A 17905-nucleotide genomic window follows, 5' to 3' on the forward strand; every position below is an offset into this window, starting at 1 on the left:
GTTGGGTTGAACAGTGTGTCCTCAATTTTCACCAAAAAGTCAGTGGTGTCTTTCAAATATGATTTGACCCCACTGATAAACGGCTTCAAGAAGAAGTCAATATACTTCGAGAGTGATTCCAAACAAGATTCACAACCACTGACAATTGGTCGTCCTGGGGGTTCTTTCGGGTTTTTATGGATTTTGGGCAAAAAATAGAGGATGGGGGTTCTTGGAAATTTCTTTACCAAGAACTCACCCTCTTTCTGGCCCACAAATCCTTCGTCCACACCACCTTTTATTATTTCACAGATTTGGCCTTGGATTGCCCGGACCGGGTCCTCGGGGAGTTGTCTGTACCATTCTGTGTTATTCACCTGTGATAGTCCTTCTTTCAGATAATTTTCTTTTGACCAAACCACGACTGCTCCGCCTTTATCCGCGGGTTTAATCACAACCGAGGGATCATTCGTCAGATTTTTAATTGCTAGCCTTTGGCCTTTGGTAATGTTTGGTTTGACATATTTTTTACTCTTTTCAAGTTTGTTAATAGACGATAGCATGATTTGCTCAAATGCCACAACCTGTTTTGGAATGTTTTGATACGGAATAAAAGTGGATCTATTTCTTAATCCTGTAACTTCAATGTCAGGGGATGGTGGTTTATTGGCAAAAAATGCTCGTAGGCGGATTTTCCTACAAAAGGCAATAGTTTCCATTTTCAATCGGGTGAAATCAGTTTGCTGGCTTGGAACGAATTTTAAACCTAAGTTGAGGACAGATTCCTCTTCCTTGGTTAGTGTTTTGGTGGAAAGATTCACTATTGTGGACGGGGTGGGCTCTAGGACTTGTAAAAGTTTCTGCGCGTGCGCATTTCCCATTGGGGTTTGAACCGGGTTTTGGGCTGTTGGCCTTTGTCTAAAAAAGGCCCTTTCTTGTTTGGATTGTTACCTCTGTCCTCGGGTCCAGATGAATTAGAGGAGGACGATGTATCAGAAAAAGTTTTGAAGCGATTCCTGGAGCGTCCCTGAAAGTTATATAGGGCTCCACGCGACTCTGTCTGAGTATAATAGTCCTCCTTGAGGAATGGGTAGGCCCTCTCTAATGTAAATGATTTGGAATCTCTTTCGTATTGGGCAGATTTGGAGTTGATCGTGATGTCTCTAAAGGTTTGAATGTCTTTGTCGATTTTTTCAAGTAACATCTTAGCGTCTGTGATTGCTGGGCTCTCCTGAAGACTCTTTGTTAAGACCTCAATTTCTTCCAGTTCCTTTACGCATAGTCGTTGGGCTGTTTCAATGGTGTGGACCATTAGGTCCCGGCTACACTTCGTATTTATGCAGCTAAAGCCTTTTTTGTACTCACTATCCTCCGTAAATATCACAGGGACATTTTTAACCTGAAGCCCCCATGGGATGGTACCACCCCTCAGGTGTCTCAGGAGGAAATGCCCGTGGAGTTCAGTCCGGATATGTTTTTTCTTTAGTCTAATGAGTTTATCCGACTCATTCTGTTGTTGTGCGGAGTTACTGAGAGTGATGTTATCAAAGGCAGATGAGGCACATAGATTTTGAATATGTGCTTCTGAGAAGGACAGTGTATCTTTCTCTGCCATTAGCTCGGGAGGACCAAAGGACCCCCCGCGTTTATGATGATAGGTAGTTGGGGCTTAAATTTGCACTGCCCGTGTTCTACTCTCGCGAGTGTGTACTCGCCCTGAAACTTGTTAAAGTGAAGGAGTTAGGTCCTTAGCAAGTGGAGAGGCTGGACCTTAGCAATAGTGTTTAAGAAGAGAAAGTGCCCCCCACTTATATTTCAAAAAGGCTCTTACTTATGAGCAACACATCCACTCGGATTAGATATGTTCGGTATGTTTATTTATACCATGAATTCAACCATCAATTCAGAAAATTCTGTACATTTCATGTCAGACAAAGAACACCAAATAATTAACTCAATTTTTGAAACATACAAAAAGAAAAAATCACAAATATAATAACTGTACACAACAAAGCATGACGTAAATTTGAGAAAAAGTCACAAAAGTCAAAAAATGAGAACTTTTTTCACAGTAATAAACAAAGTCACAAATGAAAGGAGATATCACGATACATCAATTGTTGCACAACACTCGTTTGTCTAGGGTCGTGTTAATTATATGTAATGGATGCCTGTTATTTCTATCCCCTTTCTTGCCGACGCGTTTCGAACTTCGTACATCAGTTACGAGTTCTCTTCAGGGCCTTGTTATTACTATATGCCTGTGTGTAGAAAGGAAACGCTATTTAAAATCCAATCTTGATTGGATTTTAAATAGCGTTTCCTTTCTACACACAGGCATATAGTAATAACAAGGCCCTGAAGAGAACTCGTAACTGATGTACGAAGTTCGAAACGCGTCGGCAAGAAAGGGGATAGAAATAACAGGCATCCATTACATATAATTAACACGACCCTAGACAAACGAGTGTTGTGCAACAATTGATGTATCGTGATATCTCCTTTCATTTGTGACTTTGTTTATTACTGTGAAAAAAGTTCTCATTTTTTGACTTTTGTGACTTTTTCTCAAATTTACGTCATGCTTTGTTGTGTACAGTTATTATATTTGTGATTTTTTCTTTTTGTATGTTTCAAAAATTGAGTTAATTATTTGGTGTTCTTTGTCTGACATGAAATGTACAGAATTTTCTGAATTGATGGTTGAATTCATGGTATAAATAAACATACCGAACATATCTAATCCGAGTGGATGTGTTGCTCATAAGTAAGAGCCTTAATATCATATGGGCGGACGAATTCAGCCAGTGGTCCCATGTACACATTGACCAGCGTGGGGCTCAGCGACGAGCCCTGTGGTACCCCACAGTCCAGAGGCTTGCTGGTGGAGGTGGAGTCTCCCTCAAAGACTTGGAAAGTTCTTCCACTTAGAAAGGATCCCAGCCTGGCCAGAGCATCCCCGGACACTCCTAAGTTGGAAAGTCGACACAGCAGAGTTTTGTGACATACCGTGTCGAATGCAGCACTCAGATCGAGGAGGATAACTGCCACTGATACTCCTCGATCCAGAATCCGCCTGGCTTCTTCTGTCACAGCTACAAGGCCGTTTCCGTCCCATGTTTGGGACGGAACCCTGTCTGCGAGGCATCGAGTAGGTGGTTAGACCTTGTTAGGTGAAGGTTGATGTGTTTTTCCAAGATCTTACTCGCCCAAGGCAGCAGGGAGATGGGGCGATAGTTGTTGAGGTTATTAGGGTCCAGGTTGGGCTTTTTCAGGAGTGCTCTCACCGTAGCTTTCTTCTAGATGGGTGGAATATTACTCTTTATTAGGGAGTTATTGAGCAACTCCATAAGAGTGGGGAGAATGACTTGGCTGGCGGCAACCATAGTACGGGGTGGGGCTGGGTCACAGGGGGAGCCTGACTTTACTTAAAGTGACAGGAGTTCCACAGCCTCTATATCTAGCAAAGGGAAGCGATTCAGAGTTATTCAAGGAAAGAACTCTGACTCCCTTAGGGGCTGGGGAACATCAATGAGGGGGTCTGGAAATGGGCTTGCGAATGTGACATAGATTTTATTTATTTTCTGATAGAAGAATTCAGCTAGGTCGTTACAGCGCGCGGTGGGGTTGTCATTGGAAGCTATGGGAGGGGGAAGCTTGGTTAGGCGTTTGACTATTTGATAGATCTCACTCGGTTTTGACCTAGCCATCGTTATTTGTTCATTATAATAAATGGATTGTGACTTTTTAATTTCAAGTTTGTAGGCTTTGATGGCTTCCCTATAGATAGCTTTGTCTGTGGTGGCATATTCCATGCGCCACTTCCTCTCGAGCTTCTTACAGTGGCGCTTTTTTGTTCTGAGCTCCTCTGAATACCATGGGGCTGTAACCCGTGGCCTTTTAAAGCTGATGTCCCGAATGGGGAGTATGGAATCAAGAGACTTCAGAATCCAATTGTCAAAATTCATGTTGTCTGAAGAGGGGTCCTGTGAGAAAGAGGGTCTTGAGTCTGCCAGGGAGCTGGACCACTGTTCAAGTGGGAGCCTGGACCAATTCCTCTTTTTTCGCGGAGATGGAGTACACCGAACGGGTTTGTAGGTGGACCAGGTAAGGGGGATTAAAAAATGGTTGGTCCACGCAAGACGAATAGTGGGGGCTACCTTGAGCTCAGCGGAGTTGCTAAACACAGGGTCGAGCAAATGTCCTTTAATGTGCGTGGGGGTTTGGAAAAGTTGTTCTAGCTGAACTGCGGCCAAGCTTGTGGTTAGCTCTTTTGCTGTACTATCTGAGCTGTCATCAAAGTGGATGTTAAAGTCACCCAGCAGCGTACAGTTGGAGGGGGAGGTAACAAGTTCTGCTGCTATTGATGGTAGTGTTGTATGGAATTGGTTCAGAGGGCCAGGGGGGCGGTAAAGGAGGGTTCCTGTAAAGCTCTCATTGGGGGTACGTTTTAGGGAGAAGGACATGCTTTCGCAGTCGGGGACAGTAACCGGGATGCAATAGCACTAGTATAGATCTTTATAGATAATTGCAAGTCCCCCGCCCTTCCTCTGTGCCCGGTCTCTGCGTGCAATCTGATAGCCCGGGGGAAGTGCTTGTATCAGATCAGGGTCGGAGTCGGGGGTTAATTAGGTTTCGGTTAAAAAGAGTGCGTCTGGCGCGAGTTCCTCTAGTAATAGTGAGATTTCCGTACTATGCTTTGGCAGAGATCTGCAGTTTAGAAGAAACATTACAAAGTCCTGCAGGTCAGTTCTTTCCTGGCCAGTGTTAAGCCTCGTCTTGCAGTGTGAGCAGAGGGTGGGTAGATCAAGGGGGTGATAAGGGTGGCAGCATCTGTTTTCTAAACGGGGCCTTAGATTGTGAAGGGAGCCTAAGCTGTATACCTTCCTTGGTGTCCTGGAGGGACCAGGAATTATGGCCCCTTATCCCGGTCGGCCGCGGACGGGCGCAGACGGGCTTGCCTTTGGGGCACATGTGGCGCGCCCACTGCGCGCGTCCGCTGCGCGGCCGGGGCAAGCACATCGTTTAAGGGGAAACAGAGGGGGGCATGGCCGAGCAGCGGTGGGCGTGGCCTGGGTCGAGGGCTTCCCTCGTAATGGCGGCAATCTTGCGGCAGCATTCAAATCGGCTGCGCGAAGCAAGGTGAGTGTCCCAGGCAGGGGTAGTTACAGGTGCAGATTAAAAACAAAACACACAAATAATTTTTCTTAAATAACAGTACTCTCGGCTTCTGCCTCAAGAGTCAATTTCCTTCTAAGACGCGCTGAAGGTCTGGCGCGGTTTATATAAGGGGGGCGTGGCCGAGCGGCGGTGGGCGTGGCCTGGGTCGAGGGCTTCCCTCGTAATGGTGGCAATCTCGCGGCAGCGTTCAATCGGCTGCGCGATGTAAGGTGAGTGTCCCGGGCAGGGGTAGTTAGAGGTGCAGATTAAAAGCAAAACACACAAATATTTTTTTTAAAATAGCAGTACTCTCGGCTTCCGCCTCAGGAGACAATTTCCTTCTAAGACGCGCTGAAGGTCTGGTGCGGTTTATATAGTGGGGGGCGTGGCCGAGCAGCAATGGGCGTGGCCTGAGTCAAGGGCTTCCCTCATAATGACATCCGGCTTGATTCCTGTATGGGACGCAAAACGCTTTGATGTAACAGTGTGCTGCTGTGAATTCACAATAACGTTGTAATTCATGATGTTGAGCAGGGCTATATAGGCAGGCGTATGACTGGTAAGACTGTTAGTAGGACATTACTGCCAAGATGATAACGGGAGTCTGAGGGCCCGTCCCTCGCTGATGAGGAACTAAACTCTCTGGGCATGGGACCCGGGCCTGTGGATTTCACAGCAGAAGAGGATTCTGCTGATAGGCGTCTGCTTGCTGACCTTTATATGCCTGGGGTCCGTGCTCTACCTGTTCAAGCACTTACAGGAGAAAGTGCAGAGCTCTGTGAACCTGCTCCTGGAGTTCAAACCGCAGCAGGGAATACTCTTTGCGCAGCTGGAAGTGATGTATGAGCAGCAGCCAGGCTGGAGCAGTTTCTCCAGAAGGAGCGTGCGGAGCACAAAAAGACCAAGGACGATTTTGAAGTATTTAAATCAGAAGCTCAAGATGCCCTGATCAAAGAGAAGGAAGACGTCATGAAACACTTTGTTGCCCTCCCCTCTCACCACAAGATCCTGAAGAACCAGCATGAAGGAGTGAAGAAGCAGCTCCTGGACTTGCATGAGTAGTATTACCTCTCTAAAGCTGAAAAACCGGCAAGCGTTGGAGAGCCACAACCAGAAATATACACAGCTGCAGCGGGAGAATGAGGAATATGTGGGTATACTGCTGGCTATGATATCAAAACTAATGGAAGAAAGTATGGTTCTTAGGAATGCACATGAAGAGCTCAGCTCTCAGGTGCTTAGTGCGCAGGAGCAGCTGAATCCGATGCGCCGGATGAATGAAGCTCTTCAGAGGATACCAAGCTTCAAGCTGTTCACAGCCCTGAAGCACCAGCAATTCCAGTCACAGGCCCCAGATAATAAGCGTTTCTGAGCCTTTAAAGCTGAATTGCAGCTTATTCGCGAACAGACTGGCCTACAAGCAAATACGCTGGACACACCGACATACTCTGGGAAGAAAATCCCAGACGGTGCTGCCCAGGAGTATCTGAGTCAGATGCACCAGCTGAATGAAGCTCTTCAGAGGATACCAAGCTTCAGCTGTTCACAGCCCTGAAGCACCAGAATTTTCAGTCACAGGCCCCAGATAATAAGCATTCCCGAGCCTTTAAAGATGAATTGCAGCGTATTCGCGAAAAGACTGACCTACAAGCGAATACTCTGGAGACGCCAACAGACTCTGGGAAGAAAACCCCAGAGGAAGCTGTCCAGACTGCAGAATCTTACCGAAAATTAGTGGTACCCCGGACAGGGTCTCTTGAAGTTCTGCCACAGCCAGCGTTGCCTCTGTGGCTAGCAAAGGATGGAGATTGCAGTGAACTGCGTTTCTAGAGGACGGTGGATAGCATCCAGGCTGGAGACCAGATGCTGAAAGAATTAAAGACCATTAACTTCACCATCAGAAACAGCACCATCTACTATGTTGAATTTGGGAACATGAATATTGGATTTGACAATCTGACCTGGACGGTGGACAAGAATGTGATGCCTCTGCGCACTATTGGAGAGTACACAGGAAATCTGTCCCTTGATGCTGGTCAGATTCAGTGGCACACAAGAGCCAGCTAGCAATCTTTGATAGCCCTATACTCCAGTGTGTGTGAAAGAGAGAGGGACTGTTCAAGCTCTCAATCGAAGGGGCCAAATTAGGAATTTAATGAATTCAGGATTCCACTCCATTCTTGAAAGCCAGGTACTGAAAGCAATATTACTCTCTCCCTTGCTGAAGACAATAGGGGAAAATCTCTTATTCCTGGCCACTCAGAGGAGACTAATGGAAGCCAGGCTACTCTTCTCCATTCAAATAGAATCCACTTACACTCTGTCAAATAGAGTACCGTCTTTCAAATGCTAAATCAGCCCTCAGTAAAGAATATTTATACATGAACTCAGTTTATGGAATCACACACATCAATTTATCATGATACTCTGCCTGATACTGTGTAATAAAACATCAGAAATAAAAGAAAACAAAAAAAAACTTTAAAAAAAACTGTGCTGTTAAAGGTGGATTTCTGTAAAAATTAGTCCAATGGGCCATTGTAGCTGCATACATACTACAAAATACAACTATGTTGCCATAAACAAAAAATTACGTTATACCGACAAGACAGAGAAAACTCTTGGTAAATATTGTTTGGGTGAGAATGCAAGTGATTAAACCTAAGGGCATACGCATCCTTCAGTCATGTACTAACAGGGGCAGACCTATACTGATGGACAATATTTCTATTATTAACTAACTCATCAGAAGATGGAGCCAGCTAGCAATGGAAAATGGTGTTTTTTTATGTTTTGGTGGAAGGAAGCCTATGTTTTGCTGTGAATTTGGGACTAGTTTGACTGCCCCTTCATAATTATGGAAATTTCGGCTTTAACAGCCATAGATGCTAATTTTTAGATGGTAGTGCTGATGAAGGTTTTGTATGAATCTCAAAGTACCCCAGTTGCGGTAGGTTCATGACACATCAATTTGTTGCCAAGGTCTGTAGTAGAAACAAGCATTTCTGCCTACAAGCGTTATTTGATATGGTGTGGCTTCCGTCGGAAAGTTGTCACCGTCTTCAGGAAGCTTCATGATTTTTGCCTTTATCGCTAGTTTTTCAACAGCTGGTGGTGGGGGGGGGGTCTGAATTGCGGAATGTATTGTTGACAGATCTCTTGACAGGTCATGTTGATGTAGTTGGTAAAGTTAGTATCTGATTCCATTTTTATAATGAAATTGGTTACTTTCTCTACTACACCGAAGGGGAAAAGTTTAATGCTATTGTAGTAAACCTAATGATTGTACTGTGTTGGTGGCCATTTTTATGAATTGGTAAGTCTCATCATCACGTTTGTCAAATAAAAATTCTCCCTCATATGACATGCCTAATATTCAGTTTTGTACCTCAGGTTGAAAAGATGTTGCTCTCAGCCACCCTTGCCTTCATAATACCACTGCGCCCAAATGTCTAAACCCGGTGGTTGCAACATCCAAGCAGTACCAATAATGGTAGATGTTATTTCTCCTTCATGTGGAATGGCTTTGACTTCAGATATGTTGTGGTCCGCCAGCAAAACTAATGATGCAATGTCACACCACATTTGCATATTGCTAAGGTGACCGATGTTCTAATCAATGTTGCAGCTGCTGCTGAAAAGCTTTGACCTATATTATCAAGTCTTCTTCCTTCTCTGTCCAGTGGAGAACAGGGTGACATTGGTGTGCTAGATCCTTTTGCAGCTTACATTCCCATGGAATCTCCACATGAGTATACAAAAAGGTAGAAAAGTGTGTAATCTGGGGATTTATATTTCATCTGAAGATACTATTGGCAGGTTTTTCATTGCTTTAAAACCTTCAGACCAGATATGACCAATTGTTAGTATTGCTCATACCATTTTTCTTGCAGGTTGTTTGAAAAAAAAATCAATTTCTTTCGTTGGGACTGAAATGTCAAATCTTTTAGTTGCTCATTTAATCAAGCTATGGAAGTGACCTAGATCATCTGAAGTCTGATAAAGTTGGGGATATATCTCTTTCAACAGGTCCTATATATTGGTCTCATTCAGGGCTGGTTTCATTTGTGGAACAGGACAGAAGTTCTCCTTGTTGGTGGTAAGTACAGACACTGTCAGGATGATCTGATTGTAATATGTGGGATGTTGTTGGAGACTGTATCAGTGTAGCTAATCTGAGTTGGTCACTCAAAAGTGTGATGGATTGGATTTGTGGTGCCACAGCAGAGTGTGAAACTTGCGGATTACTTGTTTTTTTTTTGTGCCTGGGGCGCAGGTACAGGAAAGTGTTTGGAGTAATTTTTCAATATCAACCGCAGGTCTTTAACTAGGTGTAACAGTACCTATATCATAGGTTGGGCGCAGAAATGAGAGCCATCTTCAAACGGCATATCCCTGTATTGCCATTCTTGTTCCTAGTGTTCTTGGAATGACTGAAAAGGAACTCTGGATGTAGGAAGTTCAGACTCTCTTTTATAGAGATATTCAGGCTAAGCCTCTTCATTGCCGTCGTCATGTGGGACCTTGTATTTCACATTTATTTGGCCATAATTATATGCTGGCACAAATCATCCATCTTCACAGTCTTCAGAGTTGAAAAGGTGCTGTGGAAGATTTGTGGACCCCTTACTCTCAATAATTATTATTATTATTTATTATATTATTAATAATATTTATTATTATTATTATTATTAGTTATTATTATTATTATTATATAAATGAGCTGGGGCACCTCTTTCTGAAATCGGGATAACTTGTGTTCTTGCTGGTTCAGTCTTTACCAATGTTGTTGTTGGAGGTACAGTCGAATAGGTGATTGTCGTTGATAGTAAAGTCAATGATGCAGTCGTCGACAAAGTCGGAGTTGTCTTAGCAGGTGCTGTTGACACCACAGAGCAGTGTCTATATAGGGATTTGTCTTCTTTTTTCTACAACGATGATACCGTTGCCGACATTGTCACTGATGGTCCTGAAAATGAACGTCTCGACTATAATGTACCTTTCCCAACACCATAGGTATTTCTACCATTGTTTTGGCGGCTCTGACACTGGCTTGGGTCAGGATTTGCTAATTAGTCTTCTCTCCTCAGATGAAGATTATCAACGCTTGCTTTCTTTTGAACCTCTTTTGAAGGTTCTGAGGAAATAGATGGAGAATTGTCAGACCTCGAAGATTCAGGGTGTCTCTCCACAGAACATGCCCACTTGTGATGTTGTTGAGTTTTTTTTAGAATTATAGTCATATCAAAAGTCTGCCCTCTCACAGAGTTTTAGGTAAAAAAGTACAGTACATTTTAAATTACTTGATTTTATGATTAGGATGAAGGCAATAAATGCACTCAGTCAGTCAGTCAATTACTTTTATTCGATTAATAAAAATCACAAAAAGACACAAGATATAGATCATCACAAACAATACAATACAACAATACATACATTTCTGATTAATGATAAAAATATGAGAAATATAAATAGCATGTCGGGTTATAAAATGAACATATTTCATGAGTTCAGTAGGGCATTATTTAAAATTAATTCTTTCATAGTAAAAATTTATAATAAAACATTTAAGTACCTGATTTTTAAGAAAGCGCCAGCAAAACCAGGATGATTCAGTTATAATATGTTGGTGCCGTATTTTAGAGCGCTTCTTGTTTATACAAACACCTGCCACTAAGAAACTTGCTACATGAAAAGTTAGACGTGCACTAGACAAAAGCTGTAAAAACACGACCGATGGCCTGACCTGTAAAAAGCCAGCCTCCCGTAAAATCGGTAACAGATATTTTTTTCTAATTTGTGCATAGTGTTCACAAAACATGATGAAATGTAGTGTGTCCTGTATAGAAAAGTGGTCGCAATCACAAGGGTTTGCGTTAACAGGTGAATCCCACGTTGCAAAGGAACCAAGCAGCAAGTGTATCAGGTTTAAACAAAATCTAGTTAAAAGAAAACGATAAAAATGGTCTAGTTACGAAAGCTAGGTAGGGTTCTTTGACTGGGCCAGTGTAAGTACATAATTTCTTCTAATGAGCGGTTTTCTCATCTCTATCTCCTCCCGCTCTGCCGCGAACAGCTTTAACAGTGTGGATTTTATCACCATGACATCCTCTTTTTTGATGCGTTCAGGAAAATAAAAAAGCTCAATGCGCCCCACATTTGAAAGCATCGATTTAACATATACTAGCCATGGGATACTGTGAGCTCTGTCCAGGGATAAACAATCTTTAAGGATCAAGTGATTTAAGGAAATTTTCTGGTTAAGCCAGGTTTTTAGCCAACAGATGGCAGGGGCAGATTTAATTTGATCGGTGACGAACCCCATGCACTCTTTGTTAGGGCCCTCAGAGTGAAGTCTCTTTTCGCCACTGGTGCCACGAGGACTAAAAATACAGAGTTTTTTTAGATGCATCAGATGATGTCTGATTTATTGTTAGATGCTAAATGTTATTGTTGGATGCTAAATCTACAGAGGTGTGTAGCATCATTACTAAACAGAAACAAGTAAGGGATCAAAATGTCACTTATTTTAGAGAAACTGAACAAAGCTAAGTGGACTACCTTCACACACAACATGCTTTAGAAAGCTGAAGGATAGTGGCCTTCAGGCTGATTGTCTCTGACTGATTAACGTTAAGTTCTTTTTTAAAAGCTGTGACTAGGCTACCAAAGAGCCTTTGTTATAAGACTATGTTTTACATCGAACTGCTGTTTGGATGTTACAGTGAAAATCTCAGCGCAGTGACTGGAATGATTCGAAGATCTGAATCTATGAAAAATAAAATTTTGGAAAAAGAGGAAATGTTGATAAACAATCATAAAATAGCAAAATTACACTGTGAGTGACTCGACGGAGTCCAGTATGTTAATGGTAATACACCCTACTCAAGACGTTACTGACTCTGCACACATCTTCCAAAGTCATCAGTTATTTCAAAATGTAAAAACTAGTCTTGGAACATAATTTCCTCCTGTGGAATACTTTCAGAATGTTTAATTGTCACCAAAATAATACATAATTTCGTCACTTGCGTTCCAGACTTAAGAAAAACATGTTTCCCATCTTTTGCTTAGGATACTTGTTCATTACTGCCCTACACATACACTTTTCCTACATTCTTAGCTGTATTCCACTGATTTGTACAGCAAGTATAGCAAGGAAATACCAAGACACTAGAAAACAGCACTCCCACTCTGTCTACCTACCTAGATATTTGCCGAGGTACATGGGCATTAACACATTAAAAATCACAGGACATTTGCTAAAACTGAGCTAAGGAAGGTTTTACATTGTGAATGACAGAGGGGCTCAGGCGTCTTGTAAAGCAGGTATGCTGTGGGGGAGCTTTTAATCATGGCTATTTTCCTTGATTCGCTTTGGCACGCAGTAGGCTCTGGAACAGACCATACTTCACTCACTTCCTTTAAATCATTGGCAGAAATACACCAACTAGTGTTCCAGATAACCCTGTAGTAGCAATCATGAAAGTAATAAATGTAAGAATCTACGAAGCTCCAAGTGCATACTTCTGTGTAACAACGATTATTCAGAAATTCCCTTTCGCATTATTACTGGTCAATCCGAATATTCTAAAGCTACAAGTAGCAGGTTAGATGCTCTCCCCTAAACGGTGCCCTGTTCTACTCTATTTATATTGCTTCTGTGAGCATCATTTTTATTCCTCCCATGGGCCCAGGCAGCTCAGTTGGTCCCTTGCCGCCACTGTCCACTTCCTGTTGCTGAAGGCGCGTCCTCACAGGTGCAGTGGAAGGGGCTCTGAAGGGCCAGGCGTGCACAGGAAAGGCTCTCAAAAACAATAATAGGGCAACCCAATATTCTCAAGGAACTGGGTATAATCAATAACACAACAAAAAATGTTCCTTAGGGAATCACTTCACGTTTTTAAAAATTTCAAATTTGTCACAGCAGTGAACAAAATTCCATAACACTCAAGAGATTATTATCAGAGAACCAAATATTTTATAGTTTTTTCTCATAAGATATATAAAAACATATCTTATTCACATAGCATGGGTATAAATCCATGTCCATTCATGTATGGCAACTCAAATATCCACTGCTTCCCGGTTTCTGACATGTGCAGTGGTTTCTGAAACTTTTTCAAAAGTATATGGACAATATTTACAAATTTGCCATATGATCTGATGGTGAAGTGTATGTTCTATAATTCTTTCAGCATCTCGTCTCCAGCCTGGATGCAATCCACCGTCCTCTAGAAACGCAGGGCACTGCCATCTCTATCCTTCGCTAGCCACAGAGGCAAGGCTGGCTGTGGCAGAACTTCAAAAGACCCTGCCCGGGGTACCAATAATTTTCGGTGAGATTATGCTTTCTGGACAGCACCTTCTGGGGTTTTCTTCCCAGAGTCTGTCGGCGTCTCCAGAGTATTCGCTTGTAGGTCAGTCTTTTCGCGAATACACTGCAATTCATCTTTAAAGGCTCGGGAACGCGTATTATCGGGGGCCTGTGACTGAAAATACTGGTGCTTCATGGCTGTGAACAGCTTGAAGCTTGGTATCCTCTGAAGAGCTTCATTCAGCTGGTGCATCTGACTCAGATGCTCCTGGGCAGCACCTTCTGGGGTTTTCTTCCCAGAGTATGTCGGTGTCCTTAGAGTATTTGCTTGTAGGCCAGTCTGTTCGCGAATAAGCTGCAATTCAGCTTTAAAGGCCCAGAAACGCTTATTATCTGGGGCCTGTGACTGAAAATGCTGGTGCTTTAGGGCTGTGAACAGCTTGAAGCTGGTATCCTCTGAAGAGCTTCATACATCCACTGCATCAGATCCAGCTGCTCTTGCGCACTAAGCAGCTGAGAGCTGAGCTCTTCATGTGCATTTCTAAGAACCATACTTTCTTCCATTCGTTTCGATATCATAGCCAGCAGCATCCCCATGTGTTCCTCATTCTCCCACTGCAGCTGTGCATATTTCTGGTTGTGGCTCTCCAACGCTTGCCGGTTTTCCAGCTTTAGAGAGTTAATACTACTCATGCAAGTCCAGGAGCTGCTCCTTCACTCCTTCAGGCTGGTTCTTCAGGATCTTGTGGTGAGAGGGGAGGGCGACGAAGTGGTTCATGGCGTCTTCCTTCTCTTTGCTCAGGGCTTCTTGAGCTTCTGATTTAAATACTTCAAAATCGTCCTTGGTCTTTTTGCGCTCCGCACGCTCCTTCTGGAGGGACTGCTCCAGCCTGGCTACTGGTCATAGAGAGTCAGGAAGACGCCGGCAAACACTAGACTGATGTGACGAGCGAGTAAGGATCGATGAAGACAACCTTCCTAAAAGTGAGTTTCAACTAATAACATGAGAGATAAAGGATTAAGAGTGCTACGATTTAACATTATGTTGACCTAAGTACATTATGTTTGTGTTTCCTCTATAGATTATACACGGGCAGAATATAGTGCCATCTGTGTATGTGAGTACAGCTTTGATTTGTTTTGTATATGTGGATATTAAATGTTAAGATCCTGATAATATCAGAGAATATCAGAATTGATGAGCCCATGTATTCATGTTATTCATAGACCTTTAACAGAAAGAGGCAGAAGGTAAGATAGATGCTCTATTGTGTATGATGTGGAATACCACTTTCTTGTTGTTAAATTAGTTGTTTATGATTGGCTGTGGTTTCTCTTTAGGACAAGATGGTTAAGGTTTTAGTTACCTGTCGTTGATGTGAGTATTTGGGCTTATATACAGATTCAAGTTGCGTGTGCATGTCACAACTATGTAATGTGCTGCACGATTTATGGAATTTTAATAGAGGTGTATAGGTGTTCATAGACGTTTTTGCACACTTGGGAGTTGAGGGTGTTTGGCAGTTGTGTAAAAATACACTGCAAATATACACTTTAGATCACCAGGTTTGGTGAGGGCAGATGATATATATTTATGTACTCAAGGGATTGTTTATAAATATGTTGCTGATCATGTATATGTTGTTTTATGCTAGATTCATGGTGCAACACATGTCCTGATGATGGTCTTGAAGAATAACAGTGTGTGTGACCGAAACGTCGACGCTATGACACTTTTTTATGTATAATATTACCAATCAATGTATTGTAATTATCTATATAAGTGTTGAATAATGTATATATGGCAAATTTGTAAATATTGTCCATATACTTTTGAAAAAGTGTCAGAAACCACTGCACATGTCAGAAACGGGGAAGCAGTGGATATTCAAGTTACCATACATGAATGGACATATGGATTAATATCTATGCGATGTGAATAAGATATGCTTTTTATGTATCTTATGAGACTAAACTAGAAAATATTTGGTTCTTTGATAATAATCTCTTGAGTGTTATGGAATTTTGTTCACTGCTGTGACAAAATCGAAATTTTAAAAACCAGGAAAGGCTCTCAGCACGTGCAGTGATGCACACACGGGATGACAAAGCTGCACTGTCCTGGGTTTGGACATATTTAGAGTAGACATCAGGCTTCATACCTGTATGGGACGCAAAACGCTTTGATGTAACAGTTTTCTGCTGTGAATTCACAATAATGTCATAATTCATGACGTTGAGCAGGGCTATATAGGAAGGCGTAAGACTGGTAAGACTGTTAGTAGGACATTACTGACAGGATAATAACGGGAGTCTGAGAGCCCGGCCCTCGCTGATGAGGAACTAAACAATGGGCATGGGACCCGGGCCTGTGGATTTCACAGGCAGAAGAGGATTCTGCTGATAGGCCTCTGCTTGCTGACCTTGATGTGCCTGGGGTCCGTGCTCTACCTGTTCAAGCACTTACAGGAGAAAGTGCAGAGCTCCGTGAACCTGCTCCTGGAGTTCAAACCGCAGCAGGAGATACTCTTTGCGCAGATGGAAGTGATGTATGAGCAGCAGCCAGGCTGGAGCAGTCCCTCCAGAAGGAGCGTGTGGAGCACAAATAGACCAAGGACGATTTTGAAGTATTTAAATCAGAAGCTCAAGATGCCCTGATCAAAGAGAAGGAAGACGCCATGAACCACTTCGTTGCCCTCCCCTCTCACCACAAGATCCTGAAGAACCAGCATGAAGGAGTGAAGAAGCAGCTCCTGGACTTGCATGAGCAGTATTAACTCTCTAAAGCTGAAAAACCGGCAAGCGTTGGAGAGCCACAACCAGAAATATGCACAGCTACAGCGGGAAAATGAGGAACACGTGGGGATGCTGCTGGCTATGATATCGAAACGAATGGACGAAAGAATGGTTCTTAGGAATGCACATGAAGAGCTCAGCTCTCAGCTGCTTAGTGCGCAGGAGCAGCTGAATCCGATGCGCCAGATGAATGAAGCTCTTCAGAGGATACCAAGCTTCAAGCTGTTCACAGCCCTGAAGCACCAGCAATTCCAGTCACAGGCCCCTGATAATAAGCGTTTCTGAGCCTTTAAAGCTGAATTGCAGCTTATTCGCGAACAGACTGGCCTACAAGCAAATCCTATGGACACACCGACATACTCTGGGCAGAAAATTCCAGAAGGTGCTGCCCAGGAGCATCTGAGTCAGATGCACCAGCTGAATGAAGCTCTTCAGAGGATACCAAGCTTCAGCTGTTCACCGCCCTGAAGCACCAGAATTTTTAGTCACAGATCCCAGATAATAAGTGCTCCCGAGCCTTTAAAGATGAATTGCAGCGTATTCGCGAAAAGACTGACCTACAAGCGAATACTCTGGAGACGCCGACAGACTCTGGGAAGAAAACCCCAGAAGGTTCTGTCCAGATTGCAGAATCTCACCGAAAATTATTGGTACCCCGGACAGTGTCTCATGAAGTTCTGCCACAGCCAGCCTTGCCTCTGTGGCTAGCGAAGGATAGAGATTGCAGTGAACTGCGTTTCTAGAGGACGGTGGATAGCATCCAGGCTGGAGACGAAATGCTGAAAGAATTTAAGACCATTAACTTCACCATCAGAAACAGCACCATCTACTATGATGAATTTGGGTACATGAACATTGGATTTGACAATCTGACCTGGACGGTGGACAAGAATGTCATGCCTCTCCGCACTGTTGGAGAGTACACAGGAAATCTGTCCCTTGATGCTGGTCAGATTCAGTGGCACACAAGAGCCAGCTAGCAATCTTTGATAGCCTTATGCTCCAGTGTGTGTGAAAGAGAGAGGGACTTTGAAAGCTCTCAATCGAAGGGGCCAAATTAGGAATTTAACGAATACAGGATTCCACTCCATTCTTGTAAGCCAGGTACTGAAAGCAATATTACTCTCTCCCTTGCTGAAGACAATAGGGGAAATCTCTTATTCCTGGCCACTCAGAGGAGACTAATGGAAGCCAGGATACTCTTCTCCATTCAAAGAGAATCCACTTACACTCTGTCAAATAAAGTACTGTCTTTCAAAAGCTAAATCAGCCCTCAGTAAAGAATATTTATACATGAACTCAGTTTGTGGAATCCCACACATCAATTTATCATGATACTTTGCCTGATACTGTGTAATAAAACATCAGAAATAAAAGAAAACAAAAAAAAACTTTTTAAAAAACTGTACTGTTAAAGGTGGATTTCTGTAAAATAGTCCAATGGGCCATTGTAGCTGCATAAATACTACAAAATACAACTATGTTGCCATAAACTAAAAATTACGTTATACCAACAAGAAAGAGAAAACTCTTGGTAAATATTGTTTGGGTGAGAAGGCAAGTGATTAAACCTAAGGGCATACGCATCCTTCAGTCATGTACTAACAGGGTCAGACCTATACTGATAGACAATATTTCTATTATTAACCAACT

General features: G+C 42.9%; 2 pseudogenes; both read left to right on the forward strand.

Moving 5' to 3' along the window:
* The first annotated feature begins 4051 nt into the window (after positions 1–4051).
* LOC147692278 (Golgi integral membrane protein 4-like) lies at positions 4052–7206 on the forward strand (annotated as a pseudogene).
* Positions 7207–14147: 6941 nt separating this feature from the next.
* LOC147692279 (Golgi integral membrane protein 4-like) lies at positions 14148–16537 on the forward strand (annotated as a pseudogene).
* Positions 16538–17905: the final 1368 nt, after the last annotated feature.

Source organism: Lissotriton vulgaris, chromosome 9, assembly GCF_964263255.1.
Source record: "Lissotriton vulgaris chromosome 9, aLisVul1.2, whole genome shotgun sequence".
In the NCBI taxonomy this organism is placed as follows: Eukaryota; Metazoa; Chordata; class Amphibia; order Caudata; family Salamandridae; genus Lissotriton; species Lissotriton vulgaris.